The following is a 22273-nucleotide window of genomic DNA, read 5'->3' on the forward strand; positions in this document are numbered from 1 at the left end:
CTCAGTTTTAGAGAAAATAATTGGTACAGAGTCTTTCTGCTGCCAAGTGGCAGGCCACCCCCACAGAGCTTCTCATTCATGATTGCACATCCTGTCTACTATCACTCACAGCTGCTTGCAGGCACTGCCCTTCTTTTGAGGATAACTTTCCTCCTTGGCTCTTTCCTAGTTCTGGCCACCAGCCCATCCTTCCTTGGAGCCATGGCATGTACAAACCATTCGGTTAGAGATGTAACAAACCAAAAGCTTGCTAAATATTCCTTTGTATGTCACTGACATGATGAACAGAGTTACTGTTAAATTTGGCAACACAGAAGTGAGAGTGGATGACTTACAGTCTCAAATGTGTATTTACGGAAAAATGCTTTCAGCCAAGTGTGTGTGCTCAGTCACTCAATCATGTCCGAGTCTTTATGACCCTTTGGACTGTAGCCTGTCAGGTACCTCTGTTAATGGGATTTTCCAGGCAAGAATACTGGAGTGGGTTGTGAATTCCTACTCTGGGGAAATCTTCCTGACCCAGGAATCAAACCCTTGTCTCCTTCCTTGTAGGCAGATTCTTTACCATTGAGTCACCAGGGAAGCCAAAGCTTTCAACCAAAGTATATATATATTTTTCATTGCTTCATTTAATGTGTGGTGGGTACCATTTTCCGCACTTTACACAGACTAGGTCATTTAATTCTTAGTTCACCCTAAGAGGAAGATGTCACTATTAAGTGCATTTTATAGATAAGAACACTGAGGCATGGTGAGGTAACTTCTCAAAGAGCCAGCTAGAAGTGAGACACAAACCTCAGGAGTGTGTTCCCAGAGTCTTGGCCTTGAGACCTGATGACCTACTCCCTGTCTCCCACAGACCTCCCTCCTTCTTTGGGGAATCCTGCAGAGGCTGGCATTGAATGAGAGTTGTTCAGTTGCTAAGTTGTGTGGAACTCTTTGCGACCCCAGGGACTGTAGCATGCCAGGCTTCCCTGTCCTTCACCATCTTCTGGAGTTTGCTCACTCATATTAATTGAGTTGGTGATGCCATCCAACCATCTCATCCTCTGTCACCTCCTCCTCTTGCCAGCAATCTTTCCCAGGATCAGGGTCTTTTCCAATGAGTTGATTCTTTGCATCAGATGGCCAAAGTATTGGAGCTTCAGTTTCAGCATGAGTCCTTCCAGTGAATATTCAGGGTTGATTTCATTGAGTATCAGCAGCTGTGTGTAGAACAGACATCTGACATTCCACATGACCTCATGCTTCTGATGCTTTCTCAGTGTCTGTGCCCCAAAGGTCACTTGACATATTTGCTCAGTAAGAACAATCTCTAGAATCTTCATTGATCTGAATTCAGCCTCTCCATTTGTGGGAGTTATTGAGCCCAGCATAAAATATGAGTTTATATCATGAACAAAGAAATCCATTTCCGCATTTCCATTTAAATGAGGCTTCTCTCCATGGAAATCAATGGAAACTGAGTGGCTCTGAAGGGCCTGCCTGAGATGTACTAATAGAATCACTGGTCACTCCTTCCACTTACTGTGTTGGAAGCAAGAAACTCCAGGTGGTGCCTATACCCCTGTGGGGAGGGTGGGCTTGAGAGCTAAAGAACATGGACATATCTCAAGGGCTAATGAGCTAGAAAGCTAGTCTTCCTCCAAATTAAGCATACCACAAGTATAGGACTCATGAGTTGTGGTCCTTGTGCAAATTATTTAAATTTCCATGGCCTCAGTTTCCTTATCACAGGGTTGCTGTTTGGATTCTGTTGCATTAACATATGTAAAATGTTTGTAACGATGCCTGACATTAATGTAAAAATGTTTAATAACTATGCTTTGTCTTTGCTGCTGAGTTCCCTAAGTGGATACATAATGGGAAGAGTGATAAAATAGAGGTCATGGCTTAAAATAGATCCACAAGGGGAAAGAGCAGGGATATGGCAGCTTCCAATTCCTTCTCATCCTTCAACACCCTTGTCATATGTCATATTTTCTTAGAAGCCCTTCTCAATTCCTTAGGCAAACTACAGTGCTACTTCTCTTGCAACTTACACACTCTGTTTATTTCACCATCAGAATAGTTGTCAAACTTATCACAACCTGACGAGGCAGGAACTATTACTGTCTCCATCTTCAGATGAGGAAACTGAAGTCAGATGTTAAACAATCTGCTTGAGTTACAGAGTCGGTATGCGGGAGACAGACCTCAAATGGAGCAGAAATACAGTGACTGGGTGACTGACAAGGGCTTAATTTTCAAAACATATAAAGAGCTTAAACAATGCAATAACAAATAAATGCAAACAACCCAACTGAAAAATGGGCAGAAGATATAAATAGACGATTCTTCAAAGAAGGCATGCAGAAGACATGGCCAATAGGCACATGAAAAGATGCTCATCACTGCAAATTGGAGAAATGAAAATCAGAACAACACTAAGGTATCAATTCACACCAGTCAGAATGGCCATCATCAAAAAGTCTACAAAAATAAATGTTGGAGAGAGTGTGGAGAAAAGGCAACCATCCCACACTGTTGGTGGGAATGTAAATTGGTGCAGCCATTATTAATAGTGGTATGGAGGTTTCTCAAAAACCTAAAAATAGAGTTGCCATATGATCCAGCAATGCTACTCCTGGGCATATACTCAGACAAAACTACAATTCAAAAAGATATACATTCCCCTATAGTCATTGCAGCACAATAACCAAGACATTGAAACAACCTAAATTTCCATCACAGATGAGTGAATAGAGGCTGTGATGTATATATTCAATGGAATATTACTCAGCCATTAAAAAGAATGAAATCATGTCATTTATAGCAATATGGATGGACCTAGAGATTATGACACAAATCTTAGTAAGTCAGAAAGAGAAAGACAAAGATCTTATGCTATCACTTATATGTGGGGCCTAAAATATGACACAAAAGCAGACTCACACTGGAGCCTATTATACAGAGTGAAGTAAGCCAGAAAGAAACACACCAATACAGTATACTAACGCATATATATGGAATTTAGAAAGATGGTAACAATAACCTTGTATACGAGACAGCAAAAGAGACACTGATGTATAGAACAGTCTTTTGGACTCTGTGGGAGAGGAAGAGGGTGGGATGATTTGGGAGAATGGCACTGAAACATGTATAATATCGTATATGAAACGAATCGCCAGTCCAGGTTCGATGCAGGATACAGGATGCTTGGGGCTGGTGCACTGGGACAACCCAGAGGGATGGTACGGGGAGGGAGGAGGGAGGAGGGTTCAGGATGGGAAACACGTGTATACCTGTGGTGGATTCATGTTGATATATGGCAAAACCAATACAATATTGTAAAGTTAAAAAAAAAAAAAAAGCAGACTCACATAGAGCACAGACTTGTGGTTTCTCAGAGGGCAGGGTGGGGAGAGAGGGAAGGATTGGGAGCTTGGGATTAGCAGATGCAAACTACAATATATAGAAGGGATAAACAACAAGGTCCTACTGTATATCAAGGTCCTATGGTATATCATTCAATATCCTGTGATAAACCATAATGGAAAAGAGCATGTAGAAGAATATATATCTATGGATAACCGAGTCACTTTGCTGTACAGAAGAAATCAGCACAACATTGTGATCAACTATACTTTGATAAAATTTAAAAAAATAAAATAATTTGTTTTAAAATTAAAAAAAAAGAAATTCAAAGTGATTGCTTTTATATAACTCACTGTAGTACACCACCCTAATTAGCTCTTAATCAGAAAAATCCAAGCAGGCATCCAGTTTTCACCATTTCTTGGCCATATGACCTTGAGCAAACTTTAGGTTTTTGACCTGTTAAATGTGAATCATGGTGTCTATTTCTTGGTACTGCTGTGAAAATTAAACGAGATAGCACTTGCCAAAAACCAGTATGAATTAATCAACTGAAGCTTTTATTAGAACTATCTACTATGTCTACATCTGGATCCCAGCTTTGTATCTTCAACACAATGTCCAGCATGTTGTGGGTGCTGATGAACAAATGGTTGGATGAAAGAATGAAACATGAGGGTTTCTCCGGTGGTCCAGTGGTAAAGGATCCGCCTGCCAATGCAGGGGAAATGGCTTCAACCCCTGGTCTGGGAAGATTCCCATACTTAGGGGCAGCTAAGCCCATGCGCCACAGCTACAGAGCCTGAGTGGCCTAGAGCCCGTGCTCCACAAGAGAAGCCACCGTAAGGAGAAGCCCGTGCACCACAGCTAGAGAGTAGCCCCTGCTCGCTGCAACTAGAGAGAGCCCATGAACAGCAACTAAGACCTAAGGCAGCCATAAATACATAAATAAAAATTTAAAAAATTTGTTTCAAAGAATGAAATATGAAAGATTAAGTCAGGCTGAGAATATTAAGCTCTGAAATACAATATCACATCAAAGTAATGCTATCTATCAGTTGTTCAGACTATGGATAGTATTATTATTTTAATATAAATATATGCTCTGCTGGACATTTATGGAGGAATGAAGGTAGGAGAAATCATACAAATATAAAAGTTAGACATAGCTATAAACTTTATAAATGGCTATATTGATTGGTTAATATTCCCAGGTACTCAAACAATGTCTGTACAAATGCATATTTTTTCTTCTAATCACAGTATCCATTTGCACTTACATGATCTAGAAGCACCTATTCATTATGTTACTGAAAAATCTACCATCAACCATTCATATTCATAACATTTTTGTTATGACTATTGTTCCTCAAACAAGTACCCTGTCATTTGGCATATCCTGATGGTTCATGTAAATTTAAAGTGGTGTGAATTTTTTTCCTGCATCATTGATCTCATAGGAGAATAAGAACATCCTCCGTCATCTGCCAGGCTAGTGATAGAAGAGGGGGCCCTATGACCCCATCGCTATCATCCGGACGGAAACAGAGGTTTTCCTTTACTACAGCTAATGGTCTCTGTTATGGGACTTTCTTTTCCTTCCTATGCCTCTGTCTATAGAGATAAACCTTTTTTCTTGTTCTTTTCTTCTCTTCTGGGCCCTTGGACCCTTTGCATAGCTTACAGCCAACAAAAGTTTCCTATATTTTCATCATTCTGTTGAATATTTTCTGTTTTAAAAAAAGGAAATATTGACTCTGAGACCATTAGTCCCAAAGCACAATGATAATTACAAGGTCAATAAGGGAGAGAGGTTAAAAGAAGTATGTTTATAAATCCTGTGAGGCCAGATCCATGAATTTTCCCCATTTCTCTTCTCCAGGATGTCTTTCTGTCTTCCTTTAAGTCCTTTGATCCTGGTTCAGAGCCTGGTCACCTAAATGGTATCCTTGGAGATTATTATCTGCTTCCAAATCTAGACTTCTATGTTACATCTGTCTGGATTGTACACAAACACATGTATATTGATTTAGTTAAGACTTCCTTAGGGAGGAAAATGCCATAGTGGTTCTATACACACATTTATTTCGAGGAAGAACTTCCTGATTTTAGGTTGTTTGATAATATCTGAATGCAGTTGTCAATATTAGCACTAGGTTGATATTCTTTTTTCCCCTAAGCATCTTATTTTTATTTATTCATTTACAGAATGAAAGATTCCTTAAATTAAAAGAAAGAGAATAACATAGGGAAAGAAGGAAGGGGAAGATGAGTGTGTTAGCAGATCAAAGACCTCAAGAGTTCAGCAGCAATAATGAGGGAGAGAAGGTGATGAATGGGAGTTCTAGATTAGACATCTGGAGAACTGTTAAAAGCAGACTACCGAAGGGGAGTCAGTTGAGACTCCTTGTCTCCACTGGTTCAGATGGACTGTAGTTTATCCTCAGTTAATATCCAATTATGCTGTTTTCTCTCCCAGCCTCACTTCATCCATGAATTTCTAGATTCAACAGTTAAAAACAAGTTACCTCATTGTGAACATTTTAATTCAATCTTACACAGGGAATAAAATTACAGCTAAATTAATGAACTCAAAATAGGTCACCAACTTAAAACATAAAACTGTGAAATATTTAGTGAAATTAAAGTCACATTTTATGGCAGCACAAAAAAAAATTAAACATAAAAATTGTTCTCTGTACTATGGCCTCCTCTCTCCCCACATTGTGTATATGCATTAGGCATTGACCAGATCTCTGTATTAAAAGGCAGAGACATCACTTTACCAACAAAGGTCCATATAGTCAAAGATATGGTTTTTCCAGTAGTCATATACAGATGTGAGAGTTGCACAGTAAAGAAGGCTGAGCGCTGAAGAATTGATGCTTTCAAATTGTGGTGCTGGAGAAGACTCTTGAGAGTCCCTTGGACAGCAAGGAGATTAAACCAGTTAATCCTAAAGGAAATCAACCCTGCATATTCATTGGAAGGACTGATGCTGAAGCTGAAGCTCCAACACTCTGGCCACCTGATCTGAAGAGCCAACTCATTGGAAAACACTCTAATTCTGGGAAAGATTGAAGGCAGGAGGAGAAGCACAACAAAGGATGAAATGGTTGGATGGCATTTGTTTGAGCAAATTCCGTGAAATAGTGAAGAACCAGAAAGCCTGGAGTGCTGCAGTCCATGGGGTTGCAAAGAGTCAGACACGACTTAGTGACTAAACAACAACAGATGTCTCCCATGGGCAGGAATACTTGCTCAGCCATAACAAGCAACATTCTCCCAGCATCAACAAGACAACTCTTTAAAAGATAACATTCCTTTTGGATCTTGTAAGGGGTCACATAACCCACCATGATAATACAAATTTGGATTGTGTAAACTCAATAATACATTACTTGATGTATAGTCTTCTGTATCAAAAAGCTTATATAACTGTGCTTTTGATAGTAGGCACATTTCTCAGAGCTTTTGGAGATGCTCTTCCTGGGTTATAATCCTCAAATCTGGCTTAAATACAATTTTTCAATTCTTTCTTAGATGTACTGATTAATTTTCATTGACAGTTTGAAAAGAAGATAATCATCAGTATCTAGGGCTAGCAAAGAATTCTTAGACTTGACAGGAAAAGTATTATCCATAAGAAGAAAAAACTGACAAGTTGGATCTCATCAAAATTAAAAACATTTGCTCTGTTACAGAGTGTGTTAAGAGGATGACAAGAAAAATTACATACTGGAAAAAATTTGCAAACCACATATCTCACAAAAGATAGTATCTAGAATTTACAAAAAAGTGTCAGAGCTTAACATCAGAAATTCCAATAAATCCAATCAGAAAATGGGCAAAAGACATGGAGAGATATTTCACCAATGGCAAATAAGCAAATGAGAAGATATTCAGCAGCATTAACTACTAAGGATGTGCAAATTAAAACCACGAGATTGCATTATACACCTTCCAGAATGGTTAAAATAAGTAACAGTGACAAGACCAAATGTTAGTGAATATACAGAGAAACTAGATCATTCAAGCATTCATAGTGGGGAGTAAAACGGTACAGCCATGCTACAAAATAGTTTGACAGTTTTACATGAAACTACAGATGTAAATACCAAATGATCCAACAGCTACACACCTGGACATCTATCCCAGAAAGATTTCACATTGAAAGAAATGAAAAGAAGTAAAAACATATTCACAAATACCTGTACACAAAAGTTCATAGCAGCTTCACTCATGATAGCCAAGAATTGGAAACAACCTGGATGTCTGTCATTGTGTGAATGGTTAAACAGACCGGTGCGTCCATATCATGGAATAAATACTCAGCAAGCAAAAAGAATCAACTACTGATACATGTAACAACTTGGATGAATCTCCAGAGAATTATGCTTGATGAAAAGTTATATACTGGGTGATTCCATTTATATAACATTCTTCAAACAAACAAAAAACATGACAAACAAGTGGTTTCTAGACATTAACAAAATCACTCGGAAATCACTGCAGGTGGTGACTGCAGCCATGAAATTAAAAAATACTTACTCCTTGGGAGAAAAGCTATGACCAAACTAGACAGCATATTAAAAAGCAGAGACATTACTTTGCTGACAAAGGTCCATCTAGTCAAGGCTATGGTTTTTCCAGTAGTCATGTATGGATGTGAGAGTTGGACTATAAAGAAAGCTGAGCACTGGAGAATTGATGCTTTTGAACTGTAGTGTTGGTGAAGACTCTTGAGAATCCCTTGGACTGCAAGGAGATACAACCAGTCAATCGAAAGGAAATCAGTCCTGACTGTTCGTTGGAAGGACTGATGCTGAAGCCGAAACTCCACTACTTTGGCCAGCTGATGCAAAGAACTGACTCATTGGAAAAGACTCTGATCCTGGGAAATACTGAAGGCAGGAGGAGAAGGGGACAACAGAGAATGAGATGGTTTGATGGCCTCACTGACTCGATGGACATGAGTTTGAGCAAGCTCCAGGAGTTGTTGATAGACAGGGAAGCGTGGTGTGCTACAGTCCATGGGGTTGCAGAGAGGTGGACACGACTGAGCGACTGAACCGAGACATTAACAATGGGAGGGAAGCACGTATGTCTGTAAAAGGTGCCATGGGTGATCTTTGGTTATGGAACTACTCTTTATTTTGATTGAACCAATCTTAATATCTTGTTGTGACATTGTACAATAGTTTTGCAAGATGCAACCTCTGGAGGCAACTGGGCAAAGGATATATCAGCTCTTTCTGCATTATTTCTTACAATTCTATTGCATCTACAATTGTCTTAAAAGAAAAAAATAATCAAATGTGGTTTTCAAAGGATATTTATTACATAGTCAAGTGCTCTTATTATAACATGTGAAAAAGCAAAATATGAAAATATTTTAAGTAATGACAAATTTAGAGTATATCTATTTTATATATGTGCTAAGCTGTGTATATACTATGTAAATGTGCCTACACATAAACAAAATCTATATATATGTTGAGCTTAACAAATGGGAATGCTGAAATACAAGTGGTGGAAGGGAGAAAGAGTTGTTTCTTCATTCTAATTCAATACATTTTTAAGTTTTTAAAAAAATGTTTATATATTACATTTATAATCAGCAATAACAAAAATAAGCCAGCTTAAGTCGTGGCCACCCATTCAACTCATATTGGGTTGCCCAAAAAGTTCGTTCCAGATTTTTCTATAAGACATTACAGGAAAACCTGAACAAACTTTTTGGGCCAACCCAACACTTGAAAACTTCAGACCTTTTCTAGCAAAGTATCAGAAGAAATGGGAATTTACTGACAATCTGGATCTGATATTAAATAAATTATCCTTTCCTACTCTCCAAACTGATGGCTTTTATAATTAATGGGCTAATTTAACTGCAAATCTTCAAGTCAGTAATATTAATTAAAAAGAAGACATGTAAATGACCTTCCAAAAAGGACTTATCTCTTAATTTGCCCACAAATGAGCACTTGCGATTACTTCTTAATCAATACCAGGAAGCTGGCTAGAATTAATGCCAGGTCTCTGAGTTTCAGCCACTTTTAAGAGCACTCAAGATCACCGCATGCAGACTGTTCAAGGCTGGCCCTATATTATCCTTTAATTTACCTGACCTTTCAGGCAGTGAGTGAATTTAAGGCCTTTATAGGCTTGGCCTGAGTAACTGGCAACTTTCATTACTTTAATCATTGAACAAAAGCTTTGGGAAATGTCAGCCTTTTCTATGCCATTGTTTAATATGTTAATAAGATCATTACTATCTGCCTTTGTTGAGAAGGGGTCTGATACATAAAAAGTGGTAGGAGGCTGGAGGTGGATGGAGATGAATAAAACTTAATTTTTATTTCCAAAAAAATCAGAGTTACTTCCTCACTGTCTTCCTTCTTGCATTAGTTGTAACATAAATGTAGTTGTAGCAGTTCTCTAAGAATCTCTATGTGTGCATGCGTGCTCAAGTCGTGTCTGACTCTTTGCAACCCCATGCACTGTAGCCTAATAAGCTCCTCTGTCCATGGGATTTCTCAGGTAAAAATACTGGAGTGGATTGCCATTTCCTCCTCCAGGGTATTTTCCCAACCCAGGGATTGAACCCACATCTCCTTCACTGGCAGGTGGATTCTTTACCATTCTACCTAGGAAGCCCTAAGAATTGATACTAACAGGCAAAATGCATTGGCTTCTTATGTCAGATTTGAGTTGAAAGTCATCACAGAATGTGAAAATCAAATATATTCCAAATGACCCCTGACATCCCTTACATTGATTGACCACAAAGACTTGCTAATACAATTTGTCTATAACACATCCCTGTGAGAAATGGATATTTCCTGACATATCAGTAAACAAAGGAGGTCACAGTCATCAGCAATTGCAGCCGCTTCCTATGATGAGCGCTGAAGAAACTCAGCATGTGAAAACCCATGAAACCGGCCTCAGAACCTGAGGTGCATATCAAAGGAATGATCTCAGTGAGCCCAGATGCTTGCATCTTCTTATACAGAAATGCGCTAAATTCCTTAACTTTGGATATCTGGTTTTCTTTCATTAAAAATCATCTTTTGGCATCCAGACTGCCTGCCCTTTGTTACAAAACTTCTATATAACCTGACTCCTCCTCTCGCCTCTTCGAAGCAGTTCCCTCAGGGTTACTAGAGATGCTGCCTCCTGGACTTAAGTCCTAAAATTCCCACAGAATAAAACATAACTCTCAAATTTTAGGCTGTGAAAAAATTTTAAGTCCACACCTGCAGTTCTTCCTTTCAGGGCTAGCCTTAGGTTAGTTCACTTGCTTTCTCAAGCATGTTGTTCACTTTTTTTTTTTTCCACATCTTAAGCATTTTGTAAGTAGCTTTTGGCAGTAAAGAAACACTTTGTAGGAGGTCCCTTTGTCTTGTCACTAACCTTGAACCAAGCACCTCCACACTCTACTCATTTCAGGTCCTAGCACACTTTTCAAATCTTGATTATACAATACCTTGCCTATTCTGTTGGTTCTTTCCATTGATCAGAGGAGTAGAAATGAGGACTAAGTATTTAATAGATGACCAGAGCTCTTCCCTAACTTCCCCTTCAACAATCTCAAAAACAAACTGTGAGTAAGATTGCACCTAAAGGAAGCTCAGGAGCAGTCCACAGGCCTGTGCACAGACTGGACGCAGTGCAGATGGTGACATTCTGATCCCCCATCTCAGTGGTTACCTGGACTTACTTCCTTTCTTCCCTTGAGAACTTTCATGGCCGAACACTGAGTCCACTGTTCTCCCATCCCCACCCCCCCAGATTATCGGCATTCTGATTAAAAGCAGCTTTTTTCTACCAACTTTTGTCAGTATTGATTTTTTTTTTAAGTGGCAAGCAGCCAGACCTGGTTCGGTAACACTTACCAATTTGTCAATAGTTAGAAAGACCCTTAAAAACACTGGCATGTATTTTCAATATGTTTTGCCTGTATGTATCAGCTGTTCCAAGCTTGAATGTTTCCCTTCTCCTGAAAATATAAGTGACTCAGTGCAGGAATTGCCAAGTTGAGTTCAGCTAATGTAGGTAAATATTCGCATCTATCTGATGGCAGCACAACAGCTGTCCACTATCATTTTCTCATGAGATCACTGGTTACAGTTTCCTGCCAACTAAGTATAGGGTTTCTCCAAGCTGGAGCCTGAGGTCTAACAAGCAACATTAGAACCAAATCAGAATGTTATTAGGGGCTTCCCAGGTGGCTCAAGTGGTGAAGAATCCACCTGCCAATGCAGGAGACACGGGTTCGATCTCTGGATGGGGAAGATCCCCTAGAGTAGGAAATGCCCACACACTCCGGTATTCTTGCCTGGGAAATCCCATGGACAGAGAAGCCTGGTGGGTTACAGTCCACTGGGTTGCAAAGAGTCAGACACGACTGAGCATGCACACACATTATAGCAACACACACATACAGAACGTTTATTACTTCAACAGCCCTACTGTAAAAAAAAGTGTGGCATATCTATTTTATTGCTTGCCTTTTTTTCTAATGAAGGGAAAAGTGATGCAAAATAAATAAGTGGGAAAAATACTGAATAAAATAAAAATAAATAAGCGGAAAAAATCTAAAAAGACAAGCCACCACAATTAATTCTCCACTGGAAGTGGGGCACTCACAATAATCATGCCTGTTTTCAGAGACAGATGGATGGACAGTAGCTCTCAACTGGCTCAGTTCTTAGCTACATCCTCCTCGCCTTGCTCACAGCTGGGTTGACCGCTCAGGCAGCTTCTGGATTCCAAAAGGTCATTTAAATGCTTCCAAGTCCACCCCTGACTCACACCCTGACAATGTTCATGGATATGGGTCTGACATTCTATGTTTGACTCTCCTTTTAACCACGAATATAGTGTGTGTTCACAGACTTAACTTCTCAGAGACGTTTTACCCTGGTCTTCAGAATGGGATGAAGGGGACACCAGGCAGGACTAAACTTGGTGACATGGCTGGAGCTGTTGTCTATTGCAAAGGTTCCTTGGCAGGCATGAGGATGAGGCTAATCAATGAGTTATGGGCTTCCCTGGTGACTCAGAAGGAAAAGAATCTGCCTGCAACGCAGGAGACCCAGGTTCGACCCGTGCATTGGGAAGATCCTCTGGAGAAGGGAAAGGCAACCCATTCCAGTATTCTTGCCTGGAGAATCCCATGGACAGAGGAGTCCAAGGGGGTGGGCTACAGTCCATGGGGTCACAAAGAGTCAGACACAACTGAAGCTACTTAACACACACAGTCTGGTGTCAGCTCTTTGGACAGAGTTTTGTTTCTTCATAAATCTCCCATGTCTCAGGCTTTCAGGCTGCTGCAATAGGAACACTCCTCAGTGGTGGAGAAGGAAGGTGTGAATACAGTAACATGTTTGGCCCAGTTTTTCTTTGTTTTCTTCCATTTTGTGATTCTTTTATACACCAGAAGAAACTGTGAACAATGGATGTGATCTTAGTCTTGGAGATGGCAGCCTGGGATTAAAAACTATATTTGCCAGACATCAGTTGTCTGACCAGGAATAAATTATTTATCTTCTCTAAACCTTGCATTTTCTTATCAATTAAGGGGAAAGACCACTTCCTTTGGAAGACTGATGGCAGGGTGAAATGAGCACCCTCTGGGAACTTGCCTGGTAACACAGAAAACCCTCAAACCCTTGCTTCCTTTGTTTCTTTCCCCTGGTTTCTGCCCTCTGTACTGTCTTTCTCATTCTGGATGAACCCTAGCACCTAGTGTCAGGGTCCTTCGAAAGTTCTTTTCTCAGTGGGATAGTAATTAAAAAGTGTGATATATAATAAAAAATATATACTTGGTATTTGTCAGTTCCTGGAACAGAGATTCTAAAACCTTTGGAATTTCCTGAGATAAGAGTGTCTTTTGTGGTTCACAAGGAGCCCCTTTCCATCTTACCCGAGTTTATGTTAAAGAGGTGACTCTTAGGAGACAAAAGTCCTAGATAGCTTCGGGGAGAGAGCTGGTTGCTGAAGGAAGGAACCACACAATTAGAAGGTTGGAACTTTCAATCCCACTCTCTCTGTGTGCATGCTAAATCACTTCAGTTGTGTATAACTCTTTGAGACCCCATGGACTGCAGCACGCCAGGCTTCCCTATCCTTCACCATCTCCTGGAGTTTGCTCAAACTCACATCCATTGAGCCAGTGATGCCATCCAACCATCTCATCCTCTGTCGCCACCTTCTCCTCCTACCCTCCATCTTTCTCAGCATCAGGGTCTTTTCAATGAGTTGACTCTTTGAATCATGTGGCCCAAGTATTGGAGCTTCAGCTTCAGCATCACTTCTCCCAAAGAATATTCAGAGCTGGTTTTCTTTAGGACTGACTGGTATGATCTCCTTGCTGTCTAAGGGACTCTCAAGAGTCTTCTCCACCACCACAGTTCAAAAGCACCAATTTTTCGGCACTAAGCTTTCACTATGGCCCAACTCTCACCTCTATACATGACTACTGGAAAAACCATAGCTTTAACAAGATGGACCTTTGTCGGCAAAGTGATGTCTCTGCTGTTTAATATAGTGTCTTGATTTGTCATAGCTTTTCTTCCAAGAAGCAAGCATCTTTAATTTCATGGCTGCAGTCACCGTCCACAGTGATTCTGGAGCCAAAGAAAATAAAGTCTGTCACGGTTTCCATTTTTTCCCCATCTAAATTGGACTTAAAAGCATGCTCTGGGAGCAGAACTCCTTTGTATGCAGGGGACATACTGTACTGTCTCCTCTGCCACTGCCACGACCCTAATCCAAGCCACCCTTATTTCTTCCCTAGATCACCAGAATCGTCTGTCTATGGGTCCTCTTGCTTCTCTTCTTGTTTCCTACGTGACAGCCACACCAAGGTTGATCCTGTCATTCTCCTTCGCTCCAACTTCTATTGGGCTCCCATTACATTGAGGATAGATCCAGATTCTTACCATGGCCCATGAAGTTCCTACAGGATCTCACCCCTACTTAGCTCTCCACACTCACAGCATGTTGGGGACATAACACAGCATCCCTGCTGTTTCTGGTACACACTGAGCATCGTTCTATGTCGGGGATCTGGCATTTTCCTGTATCTTGGCATGGCTTGCTCCTGTCTGCCACTTGGGCCTCTAAACTCCATCTTCCCATGAAGTCACCCTCTATTCCCTTATTCTGCCTTTTTTTTTCTCTTGATAGCACTTAACACAGGATATCACATCATGAATTTATTTGGTTATATATTACGTCTCTTTCACTACAATAAAAGCTCCATGAGAGCAGGTCCTTTTCATCTCCCAGTTGTATTCTCAGCACCTACAATAAAACCTGGCACAGAGAAGATGCTCAATGAATTTGTTGCATTAAAATGTCTGACTCCAATGCTGAGAAAAGAAAATACTTAATACAATTGGAACTTCTTTTAAAGAAGATTCCTTAAAAAGATTATCTCTTGAAAAACATGTAGAAAATGAACATTTTTCAGTAAGCATTATGTCTCTGGCACATTTACACCAGCATTATTTCCTGCCTTACATGACTGACAAAGTGTTTTGATGACTGCTGTCATGTTTTGTAAAACCCCTTTAGGTACTTGAAGGAAAATACAAAATAAATGCAAAGTAATAATAAACCACCTCTCTGTTTGGTATTCATAATAATGTACATGAGGCTTTTGATGATTTAGTGAAAAATAAAGTAGGGGGTTTCTAAAGGTAAAGGGATAGATCAAGTCCAAATCATTACAGTCTGATCCAGGTGGCAAGGGGCCTTGGTGAGTAAACCCATCTTGATTGAAACCTTGGAAATTCATGTCCTGATGATGTCTTTCAACAACGGTGATAGCCTTCTAGATTCAAGGCATTCTGTTAGCTGCTACCATTATTATACTCCAATCTAATCTTTAGTCAAACAGATAAAACCTTGATTTTATTGTCTACAACACAGCTATCTCTTAATAAGCCAATATTTTCCCCCTTCTGAAAGTATATATATATATATGGACAGAGGAGTCTAGCAGGCTATGAAGACTGCAAACCATGGGTTGCAAAGAGTTGGACACAACTGCAGCACACACACACACACCCCCCCACACACACACATCACTCTAAAATACTATAGACAAAGAATGAACAAGGAAACCGTGTGATTTAAATAGTCACCCAAAGCCAAGACAGTGTAATTAAAAGCTTACATGTGTTTGCCAGGAGTGTTTTTCTATTGCCTTATGTGTCAAGACAGTAGGTCTGCCGAGCCAAGGAAGAGCTGTGTTGGTCTTTAATGTAATATTTTAGAAGTTGCCCATTCATGTGAACTTTAATCTTATTGATTTTTTTAAATTAAGAAAAAAGCTCTCTGGGTAAAGACAGAGTTGTGGCTTAATATTAATATTCGTTGTTGTTCAGTCGCTCAGTTGTGTCCAACTCACTGCAACCCCATGGACTACAGCATACCAGGCTTCCCTGTCCTTTATCACCTCCCAGAATTTGCTCAAACTCATGTCTATTGAGTGGATGATATCATCCAACCATCTCATCCTCTGTTGACCCCTTCTCCTCCTGCCCTCAATCTTTGCCAGCATCAGGGTCTTTCCAATGAGTTGAAATGATAAATTTCTAGAATTCTATATTTTGCTTTTAATATCTGATATGGGAGATAAAAATTAGTTTATCAAAAGGTCATCTTGTTTTCTCCTCTTGAGGAAAACACGGGGGAAATGATTAAAGAAAACACAAAGGCTTCCATTAATTTGTAAAGAAGTTTATAAATCTCATCAGAGGGGCAAATAGAGAAAAAGTTTAAGGCAGAGGAAAGAAGGTATTTGTCTTAGTTTTCAGATTGATTTCATTACTAACAATGACACACATAAAGACTCAACTTGTCTCTTGTCTGGTAAACTAAACTCATTTAAAATATATAGTTACTATTGGCATCTACAATTTCAAAAGAAGAATTATGATTACAGCCCTGATTTGCAACATTTAAGCCTGCTAGGAATTCTTGGAGAAGTTGATAACATAAACACTGGGAATAAATTTAAAAGTATAACAAAAGTCCATTTTTTGGGGTAGAGTTCCAAAAATGATCAATCCTAGGCTATACTTTGTCATATTTCAATTATGAGATGCTATACTTGATGCATATTCTTCCTATAGAAGTCACCCCCAGGATACTTTATGGTATCAAATTCCACCAAGTGCTAAGGCTTCCTTCATTTTACTTTTTTACAAATTCAAATATGAAGAAATCATTACTGAGTCAATCCCAAAAGGGAAAAGAAGTGGAAAGAAATTACACTAATAAAAATGGGATTTCCCTTTAATCACCTTCTTATGAAGAAGAGCAAAGTAAACTTCCAATGCAGGATGAAAGTGATCACACCCCCGAGATGGCACAGGACTAAAGAAATATATGGCCAATGACTTCCTCCTATGAGAAACAAAGACCATCACCATGCTCTCTCAGGGACAAGTGCATTAGAGCACCGAGTGATGCAAAGATGCTTAATGGTCCCAGGGCAGGTGCATCGCCCTTTCTGACAGTGCTCATTTGCATATGCACATTTAATCCCAGCAGGAGGTGTGCATTCAGGGGTCCCTCAGGGCAGAAATACAGACACTCTCAGGTAAAATCAGTTCTTCATAAACTTTATAAGCTCATTCCAAAACTCCAGTTGTCAATGAACAGCTTTCCAGATTGACATCTTAAATCAAGAAAATGTCACACATGTACAGTAACTGGCCTAATCTTTTCTGTAAATTGCTGCCTGTGGTTTTCAAAAACATAGTAAATTGCTGGCAATTGACAATGTGTCTCCCTGCATGGCTAACTTCACTTCTGCACAGTTAACAAATCAGTCTTAAATTATTCATCAGATCACCCAATGTCTAGGCTCTTCTGACTGCCATTGATTTCAGGGACCAGTAGCCTGCATGCCTTTTATACTAAAGTGAAATGCACACAATGTTCTGGGCATATAAAATTAATTGCATGTAGGAAATAACAACTATCCTCTGTCTCAGGATCTCACTTAAGGGTGAGGGCAGCTTACTACACAATCAGTGCTGCTGCTGTTCTCTGCTGCCTCGAAGCAGGACAGAGCCTTGTCGTACACTAATACTTAAAATAGCCTTAATGACCCTGATAATTCAAATACATGGAGGAAGTGTTTTCTCTATTAATTCTACAATTAAGGACAAGTGCAAAATGACAAACTATATGTACAAGCTAAAATACAGATGGTCCATGCAGAAATGATGCCATCAAACCATTGCATTTTTGTTCTAGAAAAAGGGTCAAATCAACTCTTCAGACATCTTGACAAATTGAATTTTGGTTGCTAAAATGAGTGTGGGGATAGAGTGCTTGTTCTTTAACTCAGTGCCATTTTTCTTTTGGCAGCACAAAGAGGATTTTGCTGGAAGCGTGTTTGTCCTTCTTTGAAATACTTTTTAAATCACTGACTGGCTCTAAGTTAAACAGTGCAGTTGTGCAAGGAAATAGCCTCATATTTGAGGATCATATTTGTCTATTTAGGTCTTCCCTGATGGCTCAGCGGGCAAAGAATCTACCAGCAATGCAGGAGACACAGGAGACTCTTGTTTGATCCCTGGGTCAGGAAGATCCCCTCGAGTAGGAAATGGCAACCCACACCAGTATTCTTGTCTGGAGAATCCCATGGATTGAGGAGCCTGGTGGGCTACAGTCTAAAGGGCCAAAAAGAACCCAGTACAACTAAGAAGCTAAACACGCAGTACGTATGCTACAGTCTGTGAATCATTCATTCATTTTGTCTGTTGATGTTCAGGAAAATTAACTCCAGACCATCTCAAAAGGATATCTAGCATTCTGGTATTTTCTCCCAGCTGTGCCTAAACAGATCATTTTCAGGCCACTGGTAATCAAGTATAACCCGAAAGCTCCCTTGTGGTCCTTACATGACCACCTTCTAAGGGTAGTGACCTTGGCTCTGATTCATGTAACCCTATGGAGTTCTCTCTCCAATATATGCTGGGCCAGAGGAGAGTCTGGGAAAAGAGTACAGGATGGAGGTGGGTGGACTGACAAAATTCATTATAGGAAGTTGAAAACAAATAGCAGCTCAAAGCACTTTTCTCTCCAATGGTAAATCAGTAACAGCATTTGTGTCTATGAAGGTCAGCATGGTATTTGTTCTTTCCTGAGGGTGTACAATCCTCATCCCATCTTCCTTAGGAAACCTTACCTGATCCTGGTGATACTGTGTTGCTTGTTCTATGGTATAAGAGTCCTTTTCAATTCATTATCCTAATACTGGTTACATTCTCTTGCTATTACTTATTTAATGTCTGTCTTTCCTCTGGTAAGAACATTTTATGAGGCAGAAATAGGATGGAGCCCTAGTGCCTGGCACAGTGCTTTGGACCAAGTAAATGCTTGCTTAGTAAAAAGTGGCTTAAACACATTTTCTAATCTGAAAGAAGTCTGTGTGGGAAATTCAGGGCTAACATAAAATCTCCATGGAGTTAGTGTCCCAGGCTCCTTTTTTCTTTGTACTCAATTATTCTCATGCATGGCTGATATCCCTAAGGTTACCTCATGGTCTAAGATGGCTGGCACCTCTCTGGTAGCAGCATATGGGCCTCAAAGAAGTTTATGTCCTAATTCTCAGAGCCTGTGAGTATGGTACCTGATATAATTGACGTGGGGCTTCCCTGGTGACTCAGACAGTAAAGAATCTGCTTGCAATGCAGGAGACCCGAGTTTGATCTCTGGGTTGGGAAGATCCTCTGGAGGAGGAAATGGCAACCCACTCCAGTATTCTTGCCTGGAGAATCCCATGGACAGAGGAACCTTGTGGACTACAGTCCAAAGGATCGCATAGAGTCGGACGCAACTGAAGCGACTTAGCATGTATGCAGGGAAGAATTAGCCAGTGTGGAGACCGTGACATCAGCAGTGGCCGTTACCAGGGACTGGAATAGACTAAGCCGGGCATGAGGTCAGGATCTCTGCAAACTTCACCATCAGCTCAGGGTTGGCTATAGAAGCTGACTACGTCCTCTCTTTTCTCCCTGAGGAGTGGAGTCAAGGGAAGGGAAGAGAGAGAGGTGACCAAGGCCTTAGGCATGTCAGCTTTACTGAGTGGAGAACAGATTTGACCCAGACAGGAGACTAATTTTCCATGACCATACTTGTACACAGAATCTGTTACCCAACGTAATAAGCAATGGGAATAGGGTAAGAGACAGAACAGTTGGGAGATGGTTTATTCAAAGAAGCACAGCCATTTCATGACTATAATCCACTGAGCTGAGATAATAGCCCAGTTATTCAATTATATTTGCACAGGCTTTGTTCAGTAACTCTTACTCTGCAGCAATAAACAGAGCCGCTCTTGATCAAATAATATATCCATCTGTTCTTTTGACAAAAATATTTGAACTTCTACAGAAGGGTACAAGGTTATCACACAAACTTGTGATTACAAACTCCAAACACCGCCCAGGCTGCAGCAATTACTTAGTTATTGCGGTTTCTATACATCATTGGACTATAACATAGCAGCAAATTGGATTTTTTGAGCAAAGGGTTTCAAAATGTTTGTATTTGATGAAATCTATGAAAATATAATACTGAGTTTAGACGTGCTTATAATTTTCTTTACAGTGGAAAAGAAGCTATGGGGGAAACAATTATCTTACCACACAAAGAATACCAAAGATGTTATTTTCAGAAGTTATGTTTATTTAGACCCAGACCAAGGGAAAAAGTATAGTTTAAGTCCGTTGGAATACGAAATGCATAACTATATTTACACCGCCTTGCTACTTTTTAAAAAAATATAAAATAATTGCATCACTTAGGGAAAGGACTGTATAGGAAACAAAAACAAACATTTGCAAGTTTTGGGGCTTCATTTTGATTTAATGCCCAGAATCAGATTGTGATGGTTCTTCCTTTATACATTTTTAATAACTGGATAGATGTTCACCGCCACCTCAGTTGTCCCTTTCTGCATGAATATTATAAAAATATTCTTTCAGGACATCATGATAAGTATATACCAATATATTAGTTCAGAACTGAAATAGTTTGTTATTCTAGTAAACTGAAAGTTTATGCATTTTTCAAAGATTCTTATTGGTATAGATATGCTATTCATCTCATGAAACAGTAAAATATCATTCTTATAGTTTCAAATGTAGGTATACATTTGCCATGGTTCTTGGATGCTATTCCTATATCATTTGCTGATATAATATTATTCTCAAATAAAGATACTTTGTATCCTAGCTTCAGTCCTCCATAAACATCACATTTCAAGATTCTTTTTGAAAAATGTTCAAGGAGGAAGAAATTCAAAGGAAAGGATAAATGCAAGTTTAATACTCATTACTAGATTCAATAAGTTGTATTTATTTAAAGAAAGATATATACTACGTCTTTAGGGGCTTCCCAGCTGTCTCAGTGGTAAAGAATCTATCTGCCAATGCAGGAGATGCAAGTTTGATCCCTGGGTTGGGAAGATCCCCTGGAGGAGGACATGGCAACCCATTCCAGTATTCTTGCCTGGGAAATTCTATGGACAGAGGATTCCATCAGGATACAGTCCGTGGGGTGGCAAAGAGTCAGACATGACTGAGTGACTGAGCATGCACGCACATATTCTACGTATCACTGATTTTGTTTGAAACTGCCCACAGAAAAAGAATTCTTTAGAGACATAAAAATATTTAGAATGCTTATTAAAAATAATGGAGGGGCTGTATGCAGCTGAAGGGGAGAGACAGTTTTGTTTCCTATGCAATAACTGGTACATGGAACTCTGAATTGTCTAAAAGTTTCCTACTTGAATGTGCCTGACCAAACCAAAGTTAGTGGAAGAATTCATCCTTGAAGGAAAGGGAATCTTGATGAAGAGAGAGATTTTTCTCAGTAAGTATAGAGGAACAATTCAGGCTGGGTAATAAGAATGAACCTTGAAAAAGAAGGATGATGTCATTGACCCTGCCAGACTGCTCCGGTGAAATACTCGACTGAAGAATCTCACGAGAGAAGAGAACCCTTGTGAGTGAATGGTGACGATTTAAGTCAAAAGAGGACAAGAAAGTGCTATTATTGCCATTTGGAGAAATGGCTTAAATTTCTTTAAGAATCAAAATATCCACAAATCAGGTACTATGGAAAACAAGCAGCCGTTAAGACAGGATAGACAGGATACAGAGAAACAAATGTAGGTAGTTTTCCTTTTATGCGAAGGCAACGTGAACACAGGTACAGAGGAGGTGTCAGGGAGGGTTCACCTGTCTCCCTTTCGGGCTTCTTCCTAAGGTTTAGGAGACTCTTGGTCAAAGCTCATAGTTAATAAAAGTCTTCAGAGAATTTCTTCATATTCTTTTTTTTAAGACTCCCTTCCCGGAACAGAGCTCCGTCCCTCCCTCTTTTGTCTCTTTTTTGTCTTTTATATTTTTTCCTACCTCCTTTCGAAGACAATGGGTTGCTTTTCTGGGTGCCTGATGTCCTCTGCCAGCATTCAGAAGTTGTTTTGTGGAATTTACTTGGAGTTTAAATGGTCTTTTGATGAATTTGTGGGGGCGAAAGTGTTCTCCCCGTCCTATTCCTCTGCCATCTTAGCTCCTCCTCCATTCACATTCATTTTTCACATCTAGATTATGCTCATGCACCGTAGCACACAGTCAGAATTCTAGGAAAATGTAACACACTGAAAATTCTCTAGGATCAGTAATGAGTAAATTACATACATTTTTCAGGAAATGACAGTTAGAAGAAATACTAACCTAAAGTTTCTATAATTTGGAGTAATCGAAAAGATGCCTTAAGGCATCAGTTTAATTTTGGAGGGATTAAAAACAAATACAACAAATATAACTTATCTTTCAGTATCTTTAAATGTAACAAATGAGTTGGGTTTTCA

The 22273-nt window shown here is 39.7% G+C and overlaps 1 protein-coding gene across 2 annotated transcripts in view; it reads right to left on the reverse strand.

Moving 5' to 3' along the window:
- NKAIN3 (sodium/potassium transporting ATPase interacting 3) overlaps window positions 1–22273 on the reverse strand; it is a 550527-nt gene that overhangs the window by 234135 nt on the left and 294119 nt on the right. The window lies entirely within an intron of this gene.

The sequence above is a fragment of the Bos grunniens genome, chromosome 14 (genome assembly GCF_055505025.1).
Source record: "Bos grunniens cultivar Pamir isolate PY7600 chromosome 14, Bosgru_T2T1.0, whole genome shotgun sequence".
Classification (NCBI taxonomy): Eukaryota; Metazoa; Chordata; class Mammalia; order Artiodactyla; family Bovidae; genus Bos; species Bos grunniens.